The sequence below is a fragment of the Melospiza melodia genome, chromosome 3 (assembly GCF_035770615.1).
Source record: "Melospiza melodia melodia isolate bMelMel2 chromosome 3, bMelMel2.pri, whole genome shotgun sequence".
In the NCBI taxonomy this organism is placed as follows: domain Eukaryota; kingdom Metazoa; phylum Chordata; class Aves; order Passeriformes; family Passerellidae; genus Melospiza; species Melospiza melodia.
In genome coordinates, this window is record NC_086196.1 from 44,298,360 (window position 1) to 44,325,847 (window position 27,488).

Here is a 27,488-nt window from a genome sequence, read left to right on the forward strand (position 1 = left end):
TGTCTTCCTTGGAGTGTCAGACTAAGATCAAACAAGTTCTTCCCTTTGAATTTGCTATTTGAGTTATTTATAACTGCAAATGAATTTGTAATATATGAACACACAAATGGAAATTTTGGGAGTCTGAGATGGATGACAGCAGAGAACCCTCTTAAGATTACTAATTTGAACTAAGTAAGTGCTGCCATTGTTTTCCTCTCTGTTTCATGTTCTGCACTATACCTGAAACTGCTCTGTGGCAGCTTTTGTGTCCAGTGTGTTCCTCCCTCAACCCTGGCAGAGCTCGCAGGAGACCAAATTTGAGTTCAAAGGATGACATTTGTGCATGGCTGATTGCTCTGACTGGATCTTGAAAAATTTGTCAAGCCATTAGTTATTTATTTCTCAAGCAGAAACCTGAAGCACTGTTATTTTTTTAAATTAAATTTAGTACATCACTGAACTGGAAGTATTTAGTATTTTTTTTCTAATTAATTTTAAAATATTCAAGTGATACTTTCTGACGAACCTCAATCAAGGAAGATCAGTTTTGTAATCCACAGTTTCAGAAGATCATGATGAAGAGTAGGATACTTGAGGTAAATGTGAGCAATGCTTACCTGGCATGGCAATTTCTTATTTCTTTGTATGTTGTTTGGATTTAGGGAAAGGATTGAAATGTTTTTTGCCTTAGTGTGCTGAGTAGTCTTCTTGGTGGTATGAAGCCATTTCAAGAGTTGCTTTAAGATCTCTCTGAATCTGTGTCATTTATGAATAAATACCACAAGTAAAATATTAGTATGTTAGGTGTGAACTGCTCATCTTTCCCTTTCCATGTATGAAATACAGTGCATCTGACTGGATATTATTGGTTGCCTTCAGAAGTCTTTCTGAGGAACATATGGAGTCATTTATTAGAGATATCAAAGTATCTTTCTTTTTGTCATTAAAAAATGTGACATACTTCTAACCATTGACCTCTGTCTCCTCCTATTTTTGTATGTCTGCTGAATCGAATGAACTGTACATGATGAGGATCAATGTTTCTACCTCATAAAACCCATGAGATCTGATCTGTTATGGAAAAGGACTGCACATCTGCAAGGGAAACTTTGTGCAGAACTTTAACATGTGGGTGGTCTGGTTTCCCTCCTGGAGTTTTCCAAGGTTGCCAAAGTACCTGAGTGTTTTATTGCAAAGGAAAGCTTTATGATGTTTTCTTGTGCTGAAAATGGGAAGTGTTTGTCCCTGAATTTAGAGGTAGAGGGAGAACTAGGGTGAGTTTCATTCTGGGGCAAGAAGGCCATATTAAAGAAACTTGCAAATATGTTTTGCACAAGATTGGCCTAAATCACCCTAATTAGGATGCAGCCCTGGAATGGCTGTATCAGCTCTGGTTCCGCCTGTTGAAGTAAGCAATGATAACATGGAAGTTGGCTGCTGGAAAATAACATCTGCTGTTAGAAAACTTTCTAAAATGCCTGAAGTGCATTTGGTTTGCTTTCTTACAGCAATTGTTTCTATCTGTTAAATGATTAAAAAATTGTTTAGATGCTGGGAAGTGCATTAAGTTTTTTGAAAGATGTAAGCAATCTGCTCAGTACTTCTGAAACTGAGCTGCAGGTTTGTCCCATCAGGTGCTCTTCCTTTCATTCTGAATAGGAAATTAGAGCAGCTGGCAGTGTCTTATCTGATGCAGAGAACTGGTGCTTCAGTAGGTAGAGAGTACAGTAGAGATTTAGTCCTTGTTGTAACAATCCTTAAAGTGTTTGAGCATATGCAGCTTTGGCTTTTGCATTCTTATGTGCTTCTCTTGGTTACTTGCATGTGGTGAGAAAGATTTAAACAGCAGTGAGTTTGGATCAGCAGTGATGCTTCTGTCAAACAGTTGAAGGCCTCCTCCCCTGAAATAAGATTTTTGCTCCTTGCAAGTTACTATTTCTTTGTTATTCATTTTCTAGTATGGTGTGGCAGAAACTGGGGGGACTTTAGAGTGCAGTTACCTATACTGGTGGTTCTCTAGAAAATGACTACTGTGTGAAGGCAGCAGAAAGCTCTTCTGCTATTAGTGTGCTGGTTGCAGTTGCTTATGAAGTAGGTCAAAGGGGCCTGAAGATAAACCCAACATGTGTGTCTCATATTTTTGTGTTTCATAGTTAGGGGATTAGGTAAGAGAGTTACAATAGCAACAGAGAGGCAACAAACTGTACAGCTTACTGGAGTCCATAGGCTGTGGGCTTTCATGCATGTGCCTAAGGGTCTTACTGCAGATACAAGTAATTTGCCTACAACTTAGGGACTGTATCATAATGAAAGCTACTACTTCAGTTAATGTTTCCCAGAAGGAAGAAAAATTTGAATCCTTTATTTAGGGAATACCTATTTCAGTAAAATGCTGTTACACTCTTATACTCTTGAGGTGGGTGAAGAGGTGGTTGAATTGGCTGTTGCGGGCGAGAGCTCACACAGGTGCAAGAGGAGATGCTAGGAGACCAAGCTGCAGAGAATGTGGCACTTGCCATTGTGGCAGGTCCTCTCAGGAGGTGCGATACCTTCTTTCCCTTCGCACAGCCTGCTTGCAGTCTTTGTTTACACAAGTGATTTTGCTCACACTGACAGACTTACCCTGAGCACTGTGAGGGTGGTTGTCTCGTGGCGACTACTATTTGTGTGTCCTGGTTTGGGCTGGGATAGAGTTAATTTTTTGCTGGTAGTTGATGTAGTGCAGTGTTTTTTGATTTAGTATGAGAATAGTGTTGATAAAACACTGACATTTTATTGTGCTAAGAAGTGCTTAGAATAAGAAAAGAAAAAAGAAATTTTTCAGTTTCTTTTTAATGAGGATGATGGCTGCAATGTAAATATGGGAAGAAGGGGGAAATTAATCTGCAGAATGGTAAAATAATTAAATGCAACAAATAAAGTTATTTGGTGTTTAAGATGTATCCTTTTTGGCTATAGCCACTCAAATATTTCCTCCATAAGAAAGGAAGGCTTTCCATAAATCATGAAGATAAGCTCTGCAGAAATACCTATATCCTTGTGTGAGGAATACATATGCAGTTCTTCGTTAAAACATTTTTTTCATACAAAGGGTGATGCCTGTATGATGATCAAAGACAATAAGATTTCATTAAAAGTCATGCTTTGACTTCTGCTACTGTAGACTTCATTTTTTGAATGTAGATGTGCTATTTCAATTCAAAAATACCTAATGACAGTGCCTGACATGTCAAAATGGCTATTGACAAAATAGCAGTTTTAACTTATAGCTATTATTAACTTGCTGCAGAGAGATGTCTGGTTGGAATCAGTCAGTACCTGCTATGTATTTCACTAAAGTATTTGATATTAAAGGTTTTATATGTAACCAAGTGGAAATTGGTCCAAATCCATAAGTCAAAAGCAGAATATTTAAGGACTAAAGTATTATTTGTAGACTCTGATAAAACAGCATGCTGCTTTTAAGCTTTCCTTCGCTCCCACTTGGAAACCATTGCTGGTATAAAGTATAACCATGTAAGGAGTACAACTTGATTTGATTGTTTAAATCTGAAGAATAATCTCAGTCTTGCAGAGATAAACTGGTATTTTGTATATTTAAATACATGCCTAAGCAGCAGTCACTATTTCACTGGTATGTTTGTGCCATTCAGATTTAGAATACTTGCAAATGCTTAAATATATAAAATTATGCAATTGGGTAGGTCAATATTCAAGATAAAGCTTTTGTTATATATAACTGTCTTTTTCCTGTATATCACCACGCCCCTCAGACTGATGCTGTGGTAATAGAGGAATGCTTTTCTCCTAATAGGTGTGAGATGTACCTCAGCAGTGAAATGGCACCTCTGTGTATAGTGCAGTTTTGAAAGGCACATTTGTAGGAGGGTAAAATAATGGCAAAGAGTAGTCGGAGGGGAAAAGCATAGAAATTATTTGAAGGCTGGAAAAAATACCTTGCAATGTGAAACTTGATTTTGCATAAAGAAGACTGGGATGTAACTGGCTCACAGTGTTCAAGTACCTTTGCAGAGAGAAAATTCCAAGGAAATTACAGTATGTGAGAAATTAATAACAGGAAGCAATAGCTGGAAGCTGCAGTCAGATAAATTTGAATTGGAAATAGCAATGATAATGAGATTATGTGGAGAACTGGAGACAATCATAAGATATGTGACAAGAAAAATCTGTTGTGGAGGATCTGTCTCTAACAAGGTCATTATGAGTAGCGTGTTCTTTGTAAAAAGTTACAAGAAACATTTAGGCCTTCATATCCTGTTTGTGTAGAAGCTATGGAAAAACCCCCACATTTCTTAATTAAGGGAGGAGAAAATGTTCTGGGAGGTTATCAAAAATGCAGGACAAAAACATTTCTTGTGGCAAAGACTCAAAGATAGATCTTCTCTAAAAAATAAAATGCAAATGTTCTGGCAAATGCTAGAGTTCTAATACTCAGCACTTCAAAAATCAGTCATTTTAATGCAACCTCATTGTGGCTCTTTAGTTTTGAAATAAATCTTAGTTATCTTTGTCAAAATAGTCTTAAGCTGTTTGAGAAGGATCAATGGCTTTGCTTTTGCCTTCAAAATGGCAACTCTCATGAAAGGAGTATTATGTAAATGCTTTGAAAGACCCTGCAGGTGGGAGAAGAGGGGAGTAATTTGGAAGTAAAATTTCCTTACCTGTTGTACATGACTGTGATATGAGAATAGCTTTTTCTGACCTTTGTGAGGGGAGAGAAGTCTGATTTCAGGAAAGAATCTGAACTTCATGCAATATTTTTGGCCTTGTTTGTTCACTCTGTATATTTTGCCCAAGGGTTATTTATACTCCGTGTGCTTGAGCTGGATACTCGTCCCTTTGCAAAAATAAGGGGTTTCTGTGGGGCTTGGTATTATGAACAATTGTGGATGGTAGACTTCATAAAACAGCCTTAAAGAAGTTGCTGGTGTGGGAGTCAGAGCAGAGCTCATGGGCTCTGGCAGACGTTGTTAGCATAAGATCTACAGAGATGTCATGGAAGAGTTCCTCAAGAGAGCTCTGAAAAAGCTGTGCAAATATTCACTGAGCGAGTTTTTTTTTTTTAAATGAGAATGGTTTCCTATCTGTTCTTTCGTTGGCAAGATTCATCCCTTTTGACTGCAAGGGAGGAAGAAATATTGCAGGCACAACATGTCCGGGGAGAAATGTGGGCAAGGAATGGTGATTCACTGAGCCTGAAGCTGATGGAGCTGAGCTGGGCTTTGCAGATAAGGGCAGAGAGGGGAAGAGGGCTGGGGGGGAGGCTGGCAGAGGTGCTGCAGAGCACAACCAGCAACAAGTGAGGGTTGTCTTTGGGCACACCAGCCAGCCAGGTCTGCGGCGGACAGCAGCCGTGGAGCAGGACTGTCCCAGAAGTGGAGCCAAGTGAGCACTGAAACAAACATAGCTGCTCCTGGGAAATTCTTGTACATGCCAGGGCCAAGATTTGCTTCTGCTTTTCTTGGATCTCTGTCTAGAGCTTCTCATAGAAAACAGCAAGAGAGTTGGCATTGCATTGAATTGGGACTTTGACCTCCTGGAAAAGGGGAGTTGAAAATCCAAAACCAAAGCATGTGAATTCTTGTGGTTTAAGAGCAGATGTCCAGTTTAATATCATATAACCTCCCAAAGCACTACATATTTTCATCCAAATCTAAACCAGTATCAAATGCTATTGTTAGAGTCAGTGCCCTGTTTTTGAATTGGCCTTCCATTACTTGAGTTCTCTTCAGATGGTCTGCAGTCAGTCTTTTCTTGTAATGGTAGCTGAGTCTTTTATACTTATGTTCTTAGTGTTTTGAGCAATAGGACTAAAATTACTGAGTGATGATTCTTTCCTTAGTCTTAAGATATTGAGAGAAGTAGGCAACTAGCCTTCTTTCACAACTGAATAATCCAAGCTTCTCTTCCTCAGTGTTTCAGTTAATTTTAGGGCTTTGTGCTTCAGGAGTAACATGTATGCCTGGCGTTACCAGTGTTAGCTGGTCATGTGCCAGGAGATAGCTGTTTTGCTTTAGTCTGGGGTCACCAAACAAGCTAATTTTCTATATATAGAGTGGTTTTAGAAAAACAAACATACTTGTTCATACTTGTGAAAGTACTGTTAAGTCAGATGTGAGAGCGAACAATTTGGAAAGAAATGTTTTGCCATTCTCTGCCTTTTGTGTAACAAGGCAGAGAAATTATTTTCCCAAACTTAGTGATGATAGTTATTTCTCACAAAAACACCCAAAAAGAAATGATACAATGTTTCTTTACAGCTTTATATGGAAGTTAATGATGTTCTGTAGTGCTTGATCATCTCATTTGAATATGTGTGCTCTGGTTACAGTGAGCATCAACCAGCTTTTCAAATGTTCACTCTATTTATTTTGAAACTGATATTTGCAACTTTGAAAAAAAAAATCCCTTAAAATTGGGGTTGGGTTTACCACGGCTGTTACATATTGTGATATTGTTGTGTCTGGGTATTTTGTTGTGCACTTTGTGAGGTATTTACAGAGCAGTTGCAGATCAAAAAATGCAAATCCTCTCTCTCATAACCCAGCATTTATTTTCATAAAGCTAGAGATATAAGAGGATCACCAGTTTATCAGCCCAAGAAAATTTGCAAGAAAAAGCTGGAGGAAAGAAAGGCATAAATGCCTTCATTTAAATAATGGAATACCACAAATGAGGCTGGATTTAGTTTCATTTATTGGACAGTGTAAAGACAACAAAAGAAGCTAATGGCCTCAGGCTGTGCAAAGGAAAGTATTTACATGGACAGTGCTGGAAGGCTTCTTGCTTTCAGGCTCTTCTTGATGAGATCTGTACCTCTGTCTCAGATCTTGTTTGTGAACAAATACTTGTGGGAAAGCATGCAGCTCTGGTGTAAAAATCTTTTGGTATATTTTGTCAGACATTAGAAAGGAGATTTTTTTTTTTTCTAAGGAAAAATAGACATGGTTCCTAAGCTCCTCTGCGAGGCACAACAGCCTGAGACATCTCTGTGAGTACGGCCTCGGGAAGAGCAGGGATGTCATGATGTAGAATATTGCGTAGCAAGTGTCATCCAGGTTAGCACAACTAAAGAGTCTGTTATGATCTGTTAATAAAATAATCAGTGTAGAAGATGTCTGAAATGGGTATTTTATCACAGTTGGACTAGTAGGTCATGAAGGTCATGAGGCCTTTATGATGGAAGCAGTTGATCATGAAGGTCTCTTCTGTATTGAATGACTTGTCTGCACCAGCAGCTAAAATCCACACCTCCTAAAGGAAGCCTCCTGTAGGTCAAGTCCAGCCTGTAAGTTGCCTCTGAGACATACATCAAATAAAAATTGGGAAGTTGACACAAGAGCTGGGCTTACAGACAAACACAAATTGTCATGGGCGATATTAGAAAGAAACTTCAGACTATTTCTGTGTCATTGCACCAGAACTTTCTGTGTATCAATATCCTCATGTCAGGTACAAAACAGTATCTGGAAATATTAGGCAAAAAAGAGCTCTTAATTACATGTGTTTTTCAAGCTTATAGATTTACTTGAGAGGCCAAGGACAAAGAGAATGTTAATCTATCTTCTAAAGTAAAGTCATTAAATTGGGAACAAATTAGCACATCGTCTGTGTGCTCAAAGCTTTGAAGATAAGCAACTACATAAATTCAGAATATATGAAATAGTAACAGCATGACTTCTACATCTCACTGCAGTATATCCTTGTGATCACATTCCACTTTTAATTTGCACACAAGTTTTCCTAAGGACTTACTCAGATCTTGGATTATGCTTTTAGCGTCCCGTGATTCTGACATTCAACAATGATGAGTTCACATAGTTAAATTTTCAGTACTTAAAATAACAAAACAAAGCCACTAAAATAAAAAAAAACAAATTGCAAGCCCCAAACCAAAACGTCTGTTAATTGAATTCAGATGTCTTGTTTGGAGAACATTCAATTAAGCACAAGAAAGGAGAAATTTTAGTTCAGTGAAAAGGTGAAGTTTTAAGTTTTAATTTCTTTATTTCTTATTGTAAAATTGTGTTTCTTGTGTGTCCTGAAAACTATCTGGGTAGCACAGTATCAAGATTTTGTTTGTATTTTCTTACTTTACTTTTTTTCTGCTTACTCAAAAGCCAGGTTATGTTTCCAGCTCTAATTTCCATGTCAAGCTTCAGAGTCAGTCAGTTTCAAAATAGGTATTTTGTTTTTACAAGTTTTCATAAATTTGAGATTTTAGAAGGAAAGTGTTCAATTGTGTCTTTAGATTGCAGAAAATAATGTCATCTCTAAAAACTGAGTTTGACCTTGTTTTTAACATTACTCAATGCCAGAAATGGTATTGGCAATATGAAAATAATGGTTTAGCTGGAAGTGAATAAAAGTGGGTGTTTATTTGTAATAGTGCCATGTGAAGCTGCAGATGCACAATAGTTGAAATATTGGTGGTGCTTCCCTCACTGTTTCCATGAAAAGTCATCACTTTTTTCCGTGAAAAGTCGTCACATGGGAAGATCACTGAGAGCAGGAGGTCTCCTGTGACCACCTGGGCAGTCTGATATGCCATCAGGACTGCTGCCAAGGAGTAAGGAAGTAAAATCAGTAGAGAGGCTGGAGAATGGGTGCAGGACACGGTTGCATCAGTGATGCAGGAAGCCAGGCTGCCCTTGGCTTCATCAGGTGCCAGTGTGAGAGCAGTCCCAAGAGAGGCAGAGAGCAGGAGGGTGGGAAATGAAAGCCTCCCACTGGCAGCCCCAGTGTGCCCCAGTGATTGCAGGAGCGCTCGCTTTCTTCCGGACCTGGAAGGGAAGATGTTTCTGCCAGTTTTCTGGAAACTTCAGCTGCACAATTGGCACCAATCTGTAGTTCAGGCAGGATGTTTGTTTGCCTTGCGTTGTTGGAAGAATGATTTATTGACTGTTCCATAAGCCCAGCAGCCACTGTGTGCATGGATTGCATGCTTCCTGATGCCTCCGTACCTTGGCTTGTCCTGAAGGATCTTCCTCAGAATAGTTGCTGCTGTGGCTGCCCATGTGGCTGCTCCAAACATGAGGTAGCAACAGGTCTGAGAGTTACTGCACAACCATGGTGCCTCTGTGTGAGACAGAGATCCCTGCAGGCGTCTCTGAGCATGGGGAACATTGTTTTCCATGGTGGCCTTGCAAAAGGGTCCCATGTGGCCAGGCTTGCAGAACTCTGCTGTGGGACTGCCACCCAGGGCTCTGTGGGATTTGGCTCCTGCAGGCCTTTGGGAGGAGAGCCCGACAGCTCAGCTGGAGACTCTACTTCTGGTGTGGAACAGGGAGGCAGGTAAAGTGTTGATGGGACTGTGAGGATGAATTGATGCCCGCTTGCCGCAGGTTGTTCGCTGGCCATGGTGGGCAGCAAGAGGCTGTTTGGAGGTTTAGGTTTGGTTTGTATTGCAACAGAAGGCTGTCAGTCTTAGATATTGCATGGTTGGAGTTGTGGTTTGGGGCTTCTCTTTATTGTTATTTCATTAGAACTGCATTCCTAGCAGTTGAAGAAAGTGCAAAATTGTCACGATTCAAGTGTTCACTGGAAATGTAACTGGAGGACGGAGTTTACTGAGAGATCAAGTTAGCTGGCCTTCTGTTTAATTTGGCAAAATCTCAGATGCCGTTGAGTAGTAGTGAGTTGTTCAACTTTGGCTTTGAATGTTCTCTCTCCCTGTTCTGTTTTCCCCTCTTGTTGCTGATCAGATGAATGATTAAATCAAAGGGTCTTTGGGAAGAAGCACATCAGCAGCACTAGCACAGGTCTCCTACTGTATGGCACAGGATGCTCTTATGAGTCAAGAAGTATTATTTTTTTAAAGTATTTTGCAGAGTAGGGATTTCTTGTAAAGTGAAGGCAGGAGCTTAAAAGTGTGAATGAGTTTTTCTAAAAGCAGCAGTAGGAAGAGAAAGCAAACAGGTTTCAGTTTCAGTGCAAGCAAAAAGAAAATCTCAAAGCAGCTTGTAATCCCTGTGTCTCCTCCACACTGCAAGACTTAAACAGAAGTCTCTGAAGTGATCAGCTTCTCAGGATTCCTACTTTCAAAATGCATTGTTTCAATTCAGAGCTGCTACAAATGAAAATGTAGTCAGGAACTGTATCTCGGTGAATTATTTCATATATTTCATATATTTCATATATTCATACATTTTAGTTTTGGACTGTCCAAAGATGCATTTGCTGATTTGGTCATTAATTCAAGTTTAAAAACACAATTGTTTCTAGTGTCCCACAGTTTGCTATCAGCCATAAAAACGTTACTGTTCAAGTGCTTTACACAAAGTGTGGAGAAGCCAGAGGGTGAATGCTGTGTGCTGGGAATAACGGATTTGATGCAACTGTTCAGCACATGGAGGCTGTGGTGAAAGCCACTCCTGCAGTGTGAGATGTGGCACTTCCCATGTGGTGCTGCTCAAGAAGGGAAGGTGGCACCGCTGAGGTGCCTCTCTGGCTGGTCACTGTGACTGGGTGAGGTGACTGGAGGCTGCTGCCAGCGTGTCACCAGGCTGCAGAGTGGCACTGGCAGCCCAGTGATACAGGTGCTGTGTTTGCACCCAGGGACAGCTCAGGGCAGGTTTGGGGAAGACAGAGTCATGGTCGTGTGCTGGTTGTGATGGTCTCAGGGGATGCTGAGGGCAGTGAGAGTTTGAAATAGGGTCTGGTTGCTGGGTGGTTGTGTTTCTTTCAGGGTGTGCTAGAGTGCAATAATGCCATTATAATCAGAAACCTAGTAGTGTTATAGAAGTAATTTTTCATTACTGTGTTTAACCTTCAGTTTCCATTAGGAGATATTCTTTATTGATGAGAATGCTGAGTATATGACTATAATATTTTTCATACATTGTGGTGCTGCAGCTATTATGGCATATGTGCATGTTAAGGAAGATGTCTATTAAGGATCAGTACTCTGGTTTTGAGCAATATCTGTTTTAGGGCTTAGCAAGGGGAGATGTAACATTTTGATTATATTTGCAGATGATGCTGAAGCAAAGATATTGTAAGGGCAGAGACACATTTCAGAATAACGTAGAAGTAATACATTGACAGTAAATAACAGGTCAGTTGTGGAAAAAAATATGGAATTGCCATAGTTGGGGAAAATTAGTTAAAATGCCAAAATTGCATAATGTTCTGGGTCCTAAATGGCATACTAAGAATGGAAGTCAAGTAAAAAACCAGATTGTATGCCAGATTACAAGGAAGCAAAAAAGACTATAACTGTGTGAAAACAGTGTTATGTTAAATGTGAAGATACTCTTCCATTTGTAACAGCAAAAAAACTTCTAATCACTGAAGACATCCTAGCTGTGTTTCTGATATTTTTACTGCCTTTATGAGTTTCCTGAAAAGTGTGAACTGCCTTCACTTACTTCTGTACTGAAAACAATTTTTGAGATTGTAAAATGCCTGTTTCTCTGTGATCATTTTAACAGAAACTGTAGTTCATCCAGGATATTGCTCAGCAACTGGGAGGAGTAAAACTGCTCTCCCCTTTGTGATCTTGGAGTGACTAAATTGTTCCTAGTTCTACTGTGAAATCACATTTCCCTAACTACTACTAACATACATTGCTGTCCTATTCTATCAGGGTGAAGTCACTGCTGACTAGTAATGGTAAAGTTGTAGAAACTTCAGAGTTGTCTTTTATTTGTGTTGTACACTTACAGATGTACAGGTTTGGAAAGGGTACCTCGATTGCCCAGTATTTTTGTGTTAATGTTGTCAGAATACTGTACAAGAAGTAAAGTGTCAGAAAAGTCTGCCTCAGGTTTCTGCAGAAAATCCCTCTTTCCTTCAGAGGAGAAACTATTCCGTGTAACCAAAACTTAAGTAGCTGAAAATTTCCAATTATTTCAGGACTGTCTTCCAGCAGAAATTCTTCTGAATGTTCATGTGGGTTCTGATAATTTGAGAATCTGTTCTGCAGAACAGCTGAGAAATTAGCATCAGGAATAAGTAGCTAGGTAAATGGTGCGTTTCATTAGTTTTCTATTTCTGGATTGTGGGTATTGTTTTTGGCTTTTTTTGTGATTTGTGGTTAGAGCACCATTATCTAATGTGATGAACCTATTTGCTTCTGGCGCATCATCAATGCGGCCTTAGCCCGGCAATGGTACCTGTGTTGGCCAATGAATAGGGTTGGCTGTGCTGAATCCACAACTTTGAGAAACAACTATGGAAGTCCAAAACCTTTTTAGACACTGTTCATCTTAATATTTGTTTTCTTGTTCACTTGTGCTAAAAGAGGAAAGGGATCCACCTGATGCTGGAATGTTTTACTCCATGTTTCTTGGCACTGATGTGCACTGCCCTTTTCCTCTGCTGTCTCCCAGAGTAGCTTTGAATGTGTTTACATTTAAATGTGTCCAAATTACACATCCAGAGAAGATGAACACACTTGATGAAAGGTCTAGAGAAAGTCCTATAAGGAGCGTCTAAGGAAACTGGCATTGTTTAGCTTGGTGACCTTGTCACTTTTCACCTGAAAGAAGGTTGTAGCAAGCTGGGGGTGTTACATCTCTTCTAAGTAACAAGTAGCAAAACAAGAGGAAGTGGCCTTAAATTGTGCCAGGATTGGATATTAGAAAGAATTTCTCCACTGGAAGAGGCTGCCCAGGGGAGTGGTTGAGTCACCATCCCTGGCAGTGTTTAGAAGATGTGTAGATGTGGTGTCTAGGGACATGGTTTAGTGGTGTACTTGGCAGTACTGAGTTAATGGCTAGACTTAATGATCTGAGAGGTCTTTTCCAACCAAGTGGTTCTGTGATTGTGCAGTCTCAACCAAGGTTTGCAACTCCTGGGACATTGGCAGTTGTGAACAGTCTCAGACTCTGCAGATGTTTAACTTAAAGGAAATGATCCTGCTCTTGCTGGTAGGACTCCCAGATTTAGCAGTGATGGTGGAAGAGGTTGAGGACATGGCCTGGTCCCATGAAGAATGCTGGCATTTTGCACGAGGTCTAGGCTTTTCCTGGGATATTTGTACCTGCAGTAGCCCAGGAGGATGCAGCAGAAGACTGAGACTTAGCAATGTCAGTGATGAGGTGAAACATATGCATGTTTCTGCTTGTTTGTTTTTTTTCTTCTCTTGGTGAATTCATAAGGGATGACCTCTGTTAGTTAATAGCTTTCAGGTGTTGTACTTAAAATTTGACTAAGCATTCAGCAAGTGCCATGAGAATACATGGTGAAAATGGATTCTGTCATTCATCTGCATTATAAAAAGGGAGAATATCATCAAAGCTACGGTTTGTTGAGTACAGAAACAAGCATAAGGCTCTGAAATTTTCTCCTTAACTGAAGGTGGCAGGAGTATGCTTACCCTGCTGGCATCCTTCCCAGGCCAAGCAGAAATGCAGTAGCTTAATATGACATGATGAAGCAATGCAAAGTTCCCTTTCATCCAGTCAAGATTATATGTAGAATATGATTCCATTATAATAAAGACACACTTCTAAAATAGCAGCTGATATAGAAGGAGAGGAACAATGAACAAACCAAACCCAGAAAGGATGTATGAGCACAAAGCTGGTTTTCCTAGTTTGGCTGTCAAGCTCTAGAGTTTTTGGTTTTATTAAGGGGGGTGGGATGATGGTATGTCCATTTTGTGCTGTGATTCATGTACCAGGTCATTTGTTTTAAAAAGAAAACAAAAGTGACACAACCACCCTGATTTCAACTTAGGATGATGTGTAGGATTCTGTCTTGCTGTAAAATTGTTTTATATATGCCTCATAAACTGCATATGCAAAATCCTGTTTGTGCTCACTCAATGCATGTTCCAGCTGATGGCACTCTATTTATGCCTCTTTCTTTAAGTTTCCATGACCTAAAATGGCACTATATTACTGGGTTCCTTTGGAGCTAAATGCATTGCTTGTTTACGTGCCAATGAAAGAGTCAAAAGTGTATGAGTTTATAAAGTCCTGGACTTAAATAAATGAATAGTAAACTTTTGGGGATGTTGGAAACTTCATGTGTTGTAGTTAATAGTGAAGTTAGTGAGTGCTGGGCCCTACATGAGTGTGTCAGAAGGCTGTATCCTCTTTCCAAAGAGGTGCTAATCTTACAGTTCAGTCCTGCAGGCATTGCTGGTGCAGACCTTATTATAAAATATCAGCTCCTCTCATGTCTTTCCAGGAGCTATTACTGGTTACTATTACGAAAGTAACCCATCACAGGACTTTTATAATGGTTCACTTCTATTACTCTTACAAAATACATCAACAATGATTTGTATTTAAGGATGACTGTAGACAAAATTGCTATTAGAGATGTTTGAAGTGATGACATTGTTTTGTCTCATTTAAGGGAGGATGGCAAAGAGGGAAGGAAAGCTGCCTGGCATGGGAGTAGGAGCTCTGGGCCCAGTCAAGTCATTTGAAGCACTTTATTGCTTGTGCCTTGGCTGTGAACTCAAATCTCAGCCTGAGTAAATACACTGGTGTCTTCTGAAATACAACTATGGGTAATCCCAGTGCCCTGGCATTTTGTCAAGTCTTCCACCTCAGTTTTTACCTTCTTAAGATTCCATATTCAGCTTTCTAATTTTCAATAATTTAGGCTAGTATATTTTCCATGTCTTTTTTATCTGTTTGTTCCAATTTTATTAAAAAATAATGTACTTTTTTTTGAAAAGGCAGCTAGGGGAATTACTTTGTTTCTTAGAGTTTGACAAAAATAAATTCTGGAGGACTCTCGATTGTTAAATAATGCATTACAGTGGAAATTGCTGTGGGAAACGAGAAGAAAACAGTGGAGACCTCTTAAACAGCTTGTGTGAAGCTGCTTAAACAGCTTGTGTGAAGCTGCAGTGGCAGCAGAGAGGAGGTATTTTCACAGCTGTATTTTGTTTGGAGTTAGGGGAGCTGAGGAGCTGACACTGGCTGACCATAGCATGAGAGCTGCCGATAGCGGATCCATAAGGATGTCAAGACTTGGAACAAAATGACTCGTGGTAGGAAGTCTGAGATGAATTTTTGAGGTCTAAAGAGGAAAGTAATGCCACAAAAGTCCTGACACGTGTCCCAAAGCCTAGAGTGTTGTCAGGCCAAAAGACACGGAAGCCCAGAGCAAATTGCCACAACTTTGCTGAGAGGGTATTTCATGTTCATGTCAGGGTGGGAAATTGCTGTGGCAGTGCAGTGGATGTGCCCTTTTAGGGTGCAGAGGTTGTGTTCAGATGGAAACAAATTTGGTGTTGGCGTTATACTGATTTTTTGAATGTGGTTTTTTTTTTTTTTTTAAGCATCTCTTTCCCACAGGAGCCTATTCAAAGGGTAGAGTTCCTTATTCTTCAGAAAGTACCTCCATCTTTGAATCAGAGGTCAGATAACTTGGAGAAGTGTTAAATTCTCTGTGAAAAACTAATGCAAGGACTGTAGGCACCATCATAGCTGTTTGTGTGCCCTTATGGCTTTTACACTGCAGACCATTGTTTCTATGTCTGGTGATGCTAGGTACCTTAATTTTTAAGTACCTGGCTTTAAACCACAAGAATTAAAAAACCCCAGACCAACAAAGAACCCAGTAGAAAATAGAAAAAAGTTCACCAAACAAAACCTGTGAGCACTGAACGCTTGAATACATGAAATGAGATTTGACTTTGTTTTTGCAGTGCTTGTGTGGACACATTTCCTGAGTGAAGGCTGCATCCTGGATGGGACTTACTTAGCACAAGTCACTTTTGCAATCTACTGTTGCCTGGGGAACTCAATTTAATTTCAGAGTTACTTGCTACCAATTACAGGAATACTTAAAGAACCTCATCTGTAAAGGGACAGAAATCCCATGTGAAGAAAGGCAAAGCCATAAGAAAATTAATGAGAGCGATCTGGATGTTCTTGCCATGTAAAAATGCTTTTACTTAAGGAAACACAACTTGGAAGTATGAACTGATCTGTAATTGTATGTAAGTTTGTATTTAAGCTTCTAAAGCACAGAAAATCACAACTCTAACGTTGTAATAGGGGAGAGGATGTTTCTTGTGTTACATTTGTATATGATTTTCTTGTATTCTTCTTGCATCCTTGGAGATACAAATGAGAGGACACATTTAATGGTTAATATTTTAAATATATGCTACATAAATAGTAGTTAATAATAACCTTTTCCTAGTACCACAGTGGCTGTTGATAGATAGGTTTAAACAGTAGCCTGGCTTAGCTCTAGAGGGTCTTCAATCTTTTTTTAATGTAATACAATATAAACAACTCTTTAGATTAGATTTCTCTAGGTAGATTTCCCTATTTTTTTTATGTCATCTTTCGGAGAAATGTATAATCTAGTGCAAAATAAAGAACAAAAGATTGCATTTTTCATGTATCTGAACATTGATTTCAGTATGCTGCAATTTCTTTACTCTCTATCTCAGCCAAACTCAATGGAAAATTGTAGAAATTAAATATTTGTGCTGAAATTACCCTGTGAAATGTAGAATAACACCACTCTGCTGTATGATTAGAACAAGAAGCCTATTCTCACCTTTCAGCAAAAATTAAAAAGCATTGTCATAAAGTTCTGGCATTAGAAAATAATTTTTACTCTTAAACTGAAGGTTGACAAGCATGTCCTTAAAATGCTACACCATACATAATGCAATAGTATATTTGTTATATAATAGTATATATACATAATATAATAGTATATCTATCATAAATAATATAATAGTCAATCTAATTTATACTTGTCTGTAGGATGTGACAATGTGAGTACCTTTGCTAGCACTTTTGAAACAATTTAATGTTGTATAGGAATCTCCAAACCACTGAAGCAAAGCAGTGGTTGTTGCTTATATATATTTTTATATTTAGCCAGCTATATGTAGATATAGTAAAAAAAAAAAAAACTTTAATCCCTGTGTATGTTGAGAAGTTGAATTTAGATGATGACTACTGTATTGTCATAGTCTACATGGCACAGATGTTTTTCATATATTTTAGGCTGTTTCTTGTAAGAAACATTGTCTGCAGGAGGCCTGGTGAGTGGCAGTTAGAGCTCTATTAAACTGCCACATCTTAGTGGTGACATCCTGATGTGGTTCTCCAAGCTAAATAAAACACAGGAAAATGATATAAAAAGAAAGAGCACGCCTAGGTAATTGTTACCAGTCGTGAATGTTTGCAACTCAGAGTTCATGAGTGCGGTCAAAGCATCCGAGAGTAGTCCTAAGTAAACAGTCATTCCAGTGAGTGCAAATACATTTTAGTTCCTCCTAGTTGCCTTCAGCAAGTTTGAGCTCCTCTCAGTTAGGTTAGGAGTATATATATATTGAGTGCAAGTGTTTCCAGGATAGCTAGAGAGCACAAGAAAAATAAAACAGATTTGAAGACCTGTGCAGAGGCCGATGACACCTGGTCTGCTTCTGTAGTTTTGTGGCACTGCTACAAGTGCAGTTACCTTTTCCACCTAACGATGTCAATGCAGAACCTGCCATTGCTGACACTTTCACAATGCTCTTTTAGTCACTGGAGAGCTGAAGGCAGCAAGAATTGATCAATACATCTGAAAACTTGTCTTCTAAAGGTCTTCACTCAAATTTTTGAAAATTGAAAGATACAAAATGCTTATCAAAAAATGGATAGCCAAACTTTTGCTGTTTGAAATTGTTACATGTTTGTATTTGCTGCTGGATATGTTGAGTTGATGAAACTCATGAAGGCTCTGTAGTGTCTTTCACACAGGTAAGCCTGGTTGATGCATAGTTGGTCCTCAGCTGCAATAATGATGACACCATTAGATTTTGAAGAGCAAAACAATTAATTCCTTTTTTTCCATAGGGCATCCTGCCAAATGTTTACAAATCAATCTATCATCCACTCATACAAAAATGGGTAGAAATCTTACTTAAGATCATGAGAAATGAGGCTAAGGGCAGAAAAGGTAATATTTCTAGACATAAATGATAAAGTTTGTGCTGGAGTCTTGCAGTGCTTTGTAGAGGAAAAAATTACTTCCCAAAATACTGACTTTCAAGTCACCTATTAAGCTACCTTTTAAGTTACCTTTTAAGCTACCAAAGTCCATGTAACAAAATGATTCTTCTCAGTAAAGGCTGAAATCTAAGGTGGAAGTTATGTTTTGCAAGGGTTTGGAATGGCAAGAATGGGGTTAATCCTCTAATTTTACAGTTGCAGGAGATAAAAGGGTGCTGAAATAGAAAGGCAGGTTTAAATCTAGTGCAATTCACTTTGCTTGCTAAATCTCATCCCCTGTTTTTGAACGTGCGATTTCTCTACAGAAGTTCTTAAAATACAAAACTTCTTCACTGAGAAGTCTTTGTGTCACACAAATGCATGTTTGAGACTGGGGTAGGGAGGAGTTAAAATGTCTTTTGAATAGAAGCTGGATAGTGTGAAAAATGAGTAGTTTGGCCAAAGCATTTATAGTAATGGAAAATATTTCTATTAAATCATGTTGAAATCTCGAAAGCCATCTGAAGCTGTAGTATTTTTTAAAGTAGAGATTAATAAAATTTTATGCTAATGTGTCATAAAAAAGAAATAGCTCATTTAGGTACATTATGTTCCTTATCTGACCTACTTATATGCTCCATTTTGCAGTTATAGGCGTCTTAACAGACTTGGCAAGAAATGCTACTTCTAATTTTGTGTCTCTTAAGACATTGGAGGGTGGGAAGTTAATAATGGTTAAACAATTTGTAATTTTTTTTCTTTTTTAATTCTGTATTCAGAAAAGAAAGCAATACAAAGATAGCTGCTTCTTACATAGAGTGCTCTTGCTTTTCAGGAGGTATATAAGTAGAGTATATATAAGAAGAGTTTTAGAGTGGTTCTCCTGTGGCACAAAAAACTGGTTAGGGGGAAAAGGAGACAGACTTGTAAAAAGGCTCTTTATAAAAATTTTCATTTGTACTTCTTAAAATCAGATACTTAAAGAACCTGAATTATGGAGAAAGTGAAAAACAGACATACAGCTCAGTCTTGTCAGGCTACCTCATATGGGGGGTCCATTTTCCTCAATGCAGCAGCCTCTGTAAAGACGTGTGACAAAATCATAGCAACCAGATGACTCAGATGTTGTGAGAAGCACACGCAAGGAAAACTCATTTGGCTTCGGCACAATAAAAATATGAATAATTCTTTAGAGATCTATGTGACCAATTTTCTGTGAAGCATGTTCATTTTTTCTCTGCTAGGAAGGTGCTGCTGGGGTCAGACCACAGACCTAGGCAGCTTCTCGGAAATGTGCCTCCAGGGACAGGAACTTCAAACCAAACACCCAACAAACCACTCCTTCTGGATAGCATTTGCAGTGTAGTACTTAATAATACTAATAATAGTAATAAAAGTCTTCCTTGAATAACTGGTGACTTGCCAGCTGGATGTTTTCCAAAATTCATTGACTTGCTGTTTGCCAAGATTGCCTGTGCAGGGGGAAAGGACAGAAATATATCTGCAAAAATGCAGCAGACAGGAGTAAAGCTTGCAAGTTGGGTTAAGTTTAAATAATAAAACTCTTGTCTCTGGAAAAACATCATGTGAAAGAGCAGGGCTGATGTCTGGCACTGATGTAAGAGGAGACTCTTGACTGGTATCATCTGAGAAGGTGTCTGGTCAGATACAGATTCCCTGGAGTTTGTAGCCTGAATGGCAGAGTGAAATGAGACTGAGAGGCCTTGCACTTGACAAGGTCTTCACTGAAGCTTCATCATTATGTACCATGTCCCTCCCTCAGCCTCAGTGTCATCACTTTGCAAAGGGGAGCCTTGTGAAGGCAAGGTTCAGCTGTGGAGTTGCAGTCCTGTAGCTCAGCTGTGCAGAGAGAGGGAGGTCTCCTGTGCTGGCTGTGCTGCTCCCTGTGTGGCAGAACGTGTGCGCTGAAAGGGGAAGGATCGTGGCCATGCCAACATGACTCCCATGGAGTTTCTTCCTCTGCATCATGCATGTATTTCCTCTCTGCTGTGCATGCATTCTGCACAGCTGAGGGGAAAGAAGTTTTCTCTGAAGAAATCAAATGGCTTGCAAATATTATTGCAGTTATCTCTCAGGAGGAAAAGGGGAAAATGGAGAAATCCTAAGTCTTAAAAAGTTTCTTCATAGGACAATCAATTAAAATGAACTTCTTACCAAGCTAGTGAAACTATCTCTATACATGCAGCTGGAATAGAATGATCTTCCTCAAAAGCTTTCAGAGAGTGCTCAAACAAATCCAAAGGAAGGGAACTGATTTTCACCTCCCATCGTGGCTCTTTTCTGCAGTTTCCACTTTGTTTCCATTCTGCTTTTATGAAGATGTTGCCCTTTTCCAAGTTGAAATTTGTATGCTTGTTTTTACTGGATTGTATCCTGTATTTTCAGACCATTGCTTTAAAGGGTCAGTATGTTTCTGTTCTCCTCAGAGTTTCAGCAGATTTTAAGTCCCTTCATTTGGTATTGTTATCAGATTTGATACCGGTGCTCTTCAAAGCATCTTTCAAGTAATGAATGAGAATATTGAGTAATAGGATGCAGAAGAACACCCAAGGGAAGTTTGCCTAATTAAAAACAAAAAAAAAAAAAAAAAAAGGAGATAATTTAAAAGAAATGTTGCTGAAATAGGACCTTGTTTAATTTGCCTGTTGGTTCTAAAGCAGCATGATAAGACCTGGGTCATTCCTGGCAGATGCTCGACTAATTTCCTCTTAGGTATATTCAGTGCTGTCCAGTCTTCATCCCCTGATTGTTGCAACACTTCTCTGTTTCCAGTTTAAGAGTCCTGGGTTTTGATAGCTGATTTCTGAGAATTTTCTTTCAGCCATATTTGACTCATTCAATCCCTGTTAATGCTCAGACAGTTGTTACTGCAGCCTTCTGCAGGCAGATCCCCTGGATGTCATGGAGTCAAGCTTATTTACAACTGTCAGATGTTTCTAACTACTCTGTAACTTGCTGGTTTCTGCACTACTCTGATCGTTTTTGTGTTCAGCCATAATAATTTGATACAGTGTCCATTATTATTCTCACATTGTCCAGCTAAGAAATGAAGTCAGAGACCAGTGTTTATCTGTGTTATTTCAGTGGATGGCAGTTCAGCTGTTGAACTGTGAGCTTTTCCCAACTTGCCCCTTTAAATTTTGAACAGGTTTGTTGGTAGCTGTGTAGCTGTAGGTATTCATTGACCACACATCTTGAGAGATTTTTTTTTCCTCAGGAACACCTGTGTGTTTTTATAGAACTGACTCTGCATTTTGTTAAGGTAAGCCTTGCTGAGGAAGTTAAGAAAAGAATAGAAGTCATTACAAAATATTTGGCACATTTTTTGACAGCTGGTAAAATAAAAATATTTCAGGAGAAAAAAAAAAAAAAGGACACCATATTTAATCTGTCCCCACTTGCTGTGTGTTAAGAGAATGCTGAATTTAAGAACTATCTGAAAAGTAGACTGAATTTAGCAACAAGTTAATGGGTCTTTGAAGTGCATTTAGTAAAGAGCTGCCAGGCCACAAAGATAGATCACAGTCTTTGTTTACATAGCAAAATGAATTAAAATAAAATTGCAGTAGTTTGGCTTAATGGCACCTTTTTATTTTTTTGGTCATTAGGTTTTCTCTGCAGTGTCTCAGTAGAGCTGCATATGTGCTTTTCCTTTGTGTGCAGGAAAGTACCTGGTGGGGCTGTTTTATTTCTTGATTAAATGTTAATTTTTCCCCCTTCCTTCCCCCACTATTAATAAAGCAGTTTATTGACAAAACAATTAAATGAAACACCTGTCTGTACATTTTTACATGCTCACAAAATCACAGAGAGGCTCTGTGATTTTGAAGTAACTTTGCCTTCTGCAGTCTCCTTTCTTTGCAAGAGGAGGGCCATCTGATGTATATTATATCCTGTACTGGTTTAGAACCTCATGTTATTCAAACCCTTCATATATGTATTCCAGTGGTACTTTCATATATAACATATATGCAGAATTGCCAGTAAGTTTCCAAAAACTCTCCTTAAATGTGCCAGTTTCTCTCCTAATTGTGTTAGAAGTAAGAAACTTGTAGGCAGTCAAATCTGAATTATATAATGATGAAGTTTCTGGCGTTCAGGTCACTGAGTAATAAAGCAAAATAGGTATTTTTGTCGTGTTCCAGCTTTTTTCCTTCATTGTGTGCAGTGATGTAGAGTGAATTGAATGTGGACTTGGTGCTGGTTTGGTTTTGTTTTTTGGCTGTAGGTTGGCTTTTGTTGTTGTGGTTAGTTGGTTTTATTGAATTTATGTTTTTAAAAATAACCAAAATTATTTTGAAGGCAAGAAAAGAAGAAAAAAAAATCCATTGTGGAATGCTTTTAAAAATAATGTTTACTTTAACTATTTTGTGGTTAAAAATGGAAATGTTTATAGGAGGATACACTTGCACAGAGGAAACCAGTTGTAGGTATGCACCTTTTTACATATGATGGAAGAAATGGCAGTAAGTCACTCTGTATTCCAGTGCAGAATGGTCAGTGGGGTTTTGCTGTGTTAATGTTCTCTGTCCACCTCTGTGAAAACTTTCCTTTGTGAAAGCTGGTGTGGCTGTGCTACCTCAGCATTAGCAGTGTTTTTTCTCTTAGGTTTGATTTGAGCTGTGGGCAACATCAATTCTGCTAATCTGCTAGTTTTCAAGTTGTAGTTCCTAACTCCCTTCCTGCCTTTGGACCACAGAGGGCTCCAAGACATGATGACTAAGAAAATCATATTGTTTTAGATGTAGAAATACTCATGAAAGTTCCAAGTGTGTCCACTGCTTAACTGGGGGGGAAAAAGAAAAAAGAAGGAAGCACAGCAAAATTTATCATCTTCTGATAACTCACTGGCACTTCAGTTTATTTTGAAGGTGCAGCTCTTAATGATTAGAGGGGCTTGGTGGGGAAATTATTCTTCAGGGTCTGATTTCCAGACCAGAAGACACTTCAGGCAACTATTAAACTGTTCCTTTCCTTTAAACATCAGAGAGTCTAAGGGATTGTTTGCCAGTAGAGGTTGTTGGCACCTGGAAATTTGAGATGGTGACCAAGTGAAAAGAACAAAGAAGGATTTTCACAAGGCAAATTAAATTTGGCCTTCGCTGGATCCCAGCTTCCTTAGGCTGCTGCTTGTGATTCCCTACAAGGGAAAAACCTGCTCCAGAATAATAATCCAAGCTCCTCATTTTCAGTGTTGGCTTTCTCTCCCTATCTTTACACAATTCTTTCTGTGGGATATTGGAATTGTTCAAGTAGAGTCACACTGTTTCAGTTGCTATCAAAGAGTCTTCACTTCATGCCTAAGTCCATTTACTTCTATTCCTGTACTCTACAGTATTTTTTGAAAAGGTGTTTTTTCAGAATTGCAGTTACTTTCATTATCTGTGGTTCTAAACTGTACACAGCAATATTTGTCCTTAATCCTGGTTGGCTGACCATCTTTCTCTCTTTAAACTTGGCTTGCTTCAAGCAAAACCCCCACACTTGAGTGATTCCAAGAAGAAAGGAACATAACCACGAGGTTTCCCCAAAGATTTTGCATACAGCTGATTCACTTAACCTCAAAGATAATGAATTATGGAAAAGCCTGGACTGCCTCCATGCATTCAACATTTTCTATACTAAAGCTGACTCTTTTTTTTTTATCATCTCTGGCAGAGTGTGGAGGAGACATGTTCAGCCAGCCCAAGTGTTTGTGGAATGTGTAATACCACTTGTTTCGAGACTTGATTATTTTGTCTGACTTGTTTCTAATGCCTTAGACTTTTGTGCTATTACAGGAAGGTGGAAAATTTCCTTTTTGCAGAGTAAATACTCCAAGGGGAAAAAACCAAACCAAAACAGAAAAACTAAAATTATCTTGTTAGCAGAAAAGAGCAATGATGCCTTTATTAAAGCTTTATTAAAGGAGTTGGAAGAAGTCATCCTAATAATTTAATGCCATAGGTTGCTTTGGAGCAATGGACAAGGTTCCTAGTGAGGAAAGATGATTCTCTCTTCTATCACTTTACCTTTTCTACCAGAGAGAGCCTCTTCTCTGCTTGTGGCACGTAGTGACGTCAATCACATGTTGTCTCTGCCATGGTATATAAAAGCTGTAAAATAATGTTCTCCATCTTAGATGGGAATGGATACCAAAAGCATTGTACCTAATTTAAAATGTTTAATACAATTGCATTAACAAGCCCAAGTCTCTGATTTTTACTGTGCAACGTTCCTGCTATGTCAGCTGTTAGTAGCTAGCTGGTAGTTCATGGATTTGCTTTACCTCGTACTTTCCAATGGTTGCAGTTTCTATAATGCTGAATTTTTCTTTTGTTTTTAAACTAACCTAATTTGATATGCATTGTCTGAAAAGTGGCCCTGTGTGTAAAAGTGGCACCGTGTTTTAAGTTTTTAAATCTTACAAACACTCATCCTGGGAGTCATGCTTAATAAGATTTTCATGACCTCTTGTGTTAGAAAGTCATCCTCTTTCCTTCAGGCCTTTTGCATATTTTTCATTACATTTCTGCATGCATTAAGGCTCCTGTAGTGTGGCCCATTTTTACAGACAGAGGGGAAGCAAGCTGAGATCTGTAATTCAGTGATCAGTGAGGGCACTGCTGGGCTTCATGGGGTTAAGGAGCTGGCTGGTGTACCTCACAGGCTGCTGCTGCACTCCATTGCAGCTGGATTTGTGGAGTTATTTTAGTGTATTTTGCTTAGTGTATGGTATGAATCATGCAGCAAAGGGTTTTGCTTTTATTACTGAAAAAAAAAATAAATTCTCAATTAAAACTTGAACCCAAAATAATTCAGAATGTTAAACTGATGTGGCAACCTGTGGATGCTGAGATTGACTCTGGCTCACATACCTGGGGAGCAGGAGGAGGAGCTGTGACATGGGACAGTGGTCAGCTCTGCACTTGGAGTGTGGGGCTCTGGGGGCTGTCTGCAGCTTTCCATCCTCTGCTCAGTGTGAGTAATTCTGACCAGGTTTCAAATTGATACTCTGGTTCCTCCTTCACTTGTGTTGCCCTGGCAATTAAGTTTCTGTCAGTTTGTAGCTTCTAAATTTGAGCAAGCAACTGCTGTGAAAACAACTGTTCTAAAATATCCTATAATTCTACTGTCTTGTAAGTGGGTACAGTAGTAACTAGACTGTGCTGTGAAAAAACATTTTGATTACTGAAATAAAATCTACAAGGCATATGTTCAAAGCTAGAGATATTTCCATGTCGTTTTGATAATTTGAAAATTTCCAAGGAAGGAGAATGCAGTCTCCATACTAAGAACATCCATTACTAACACAGAGAGGTGAAATTAGTTATAAGCTCTTTAATTTTATGAAATATCTCAAAAATGTTTCTGTGATATAATTCTGACACTCTTGATGCTGCACTATAAGATGCTGTGTAAACTCCTGACTAGTAATTCCAAGTCCTTCTCTACTGTGAAATTGGCTGTGACAGGTGATTGGTAAAGATAGTTAATACATATGTAATTAATATTTTTATTTAGGTAAGCATAAATTGCATTTGTTTTGGGGAGACACGAGAAAAATCCTGTAACCACCTTAACACCAATTATGAAACTTTAGTTTTGCTAATTTTTTTAAATTAGTAGTTTTTATCTAATGTTTTTGACTTCTCTAGTATATTACCTTCTTTAAACAATAAACATGACTTTCTTGTTAGGTATCAAAATGAAACAATTTTCCTGACACAATGAGAAAACTGTAAGGAATGTTTTTATCAATGTGTCAATCTTTCTGCTGTCAAATTACAAAGAGGAGAAAGCTGCTGCAAGCTATTAACAGCCTGGTTCTACAGGAAAGTTAAATTCTGAATGAGAAGTTTTCCTTGCTCTTATCCCAGATTAAGTGGGAGGAGAAATGCTTGAAAATGCTTATTTTCAATTCTGTGTCACTGTGTGTGGAGTAGCTACTTTAAGAGAAAACCAGAGTGCCAACTCTTTTAGCAGTCTGAGAGCTGAATTTCTTCCCTGGAAATCAGAATCATATCAGAGGGATGGATAAAGAAATTATGCTGAATGTAGGGCATCAGCCATATTATCCATGGCATTAAATTAAGTGACTGGATTTATTAATGGGTGGGTATTTGTGTCAAATGTATAGAGAGATGAGTTTCTGGTATGCTTCAGAAGATGATCTGTGATTTCAGATGACCAAAAAAAAGTTACTGTTCAGGCTTTTTTAGTTGCACAAACTCTTCCAAGATCAAGGAACATACATCTGTAAAAGCATGCTTGGGTTATTGAGGCTTCCTTTAGATGAATTGTAAGCCTTTTGACTGAAATTTTCATGGCTTTGTAACACGTGCTGGAAAAGCAGAAAGCAAAATACTTTTGAGAAGTAATCCCAACTTCTTATTACACATAGAAATTCATCATGCTGTGGCAGTGGTGGTGATCTGCAGGCTCTCTCACCCCAAGATGATGTGATCCAGGTGGTGGCTGCCTCTCCCAAGAGTCCAGCAATGGAATGGTGGCCCTTCCACTTCCAGCCCCCTGCTTTTCCTGCTGAAACCAGCCCCAGCACTGGTGTGGGTGCTATTGAATATTCCACACTAAAGCTTCACCTCCTTTTTCTGTAACTGTAACACTCAGACGCAGACACCTCTGGGAGGCAGGGTTTGGCACTTGGAAAAATGAGGGATTTGGCCAGATCGTAAAGAGAAAAGTGCTTTGGTTCTGAATTGTGCTTTATCCCACTAGCCTGTGTTTCTGTTGCCTGTTCACTGGCCCAGGAGCTCATAAGCAGAACAAGCTTTTTAAAGTCCTCTTCCATGTGCCTTTAGGATGTCTAGAAGGTACTTGTAAAAATAATTCTCATACCCCATACTGATGTATGGTTAGAGCAGAGGTATTTGTTCTGTCTTTGATAGGAGCATGACTGAGAGGAGAGGCATGTATGGCCCAAGGGGAAATTTTAGGCTTGCTGCAAGGTTTCATTATCTGCTGGAAGGTGTTGGGAAAGCACGTGATTAATACTTTTGGAGAAGGGTTCGAGAGGGACAGTTGCAGAAGATAGCCTATATGTGTGGGGGAGTGTGTATTTTATGTATCAGTGTGTGTTTGTAAGTAAGAGGTAAAAAGTCTGAAATTTTTATTGTAGCTAACAAGGGTGAACTTGTTTAGAAGCTTTTTTTTTTTTTTCCTGAAGCTTTTTGTCTGAATTTAGCAAACATCTTGAAAAGGCAGGTGTAATTACCTGAGAATACCACTCCCATTCAATCAGTGCTGTTTAGGAACAAAAAAGTAGCTTGGAGGTTGGGAAAAATACAGTTAAAAGAGAGAGAAGTGAATGCTTGTCAGTTCCATCAGACCAAAATTTGATAAAGGCCTTTGATACTTGATTACTGAAGAAAACTTTTTGAAGTTAACCATGCTCACTTGCTCAAAATGTACAAGGATGCAGCTGGCAATTTTTTGTCATACAAATAATCGAATACTGATTGATTAATTAAAGCTGCCTTGGGTCATGTAATTGTTTTTTTTTGGTAAAATGGCAATGTGCATCTAATGTATTACAAATGTAGTCAAATAGAT

At 38.8% G+C, this 27,488-nt stretch overlaps 1 protein-coding gene across 1 annotated transcript in view; it reads left to right on the forward strand.

Annotated features, from left to right (window-relative positions):
- UST (uronyl 2-sulfotransferase) overlaps positions 1 to 27,488 on the forward strand; it is a 151,521-nt gene that overhangs the window by 27,905 nt on the left and 96,128 nt on the right. The window lies entirely within an intron of this gene.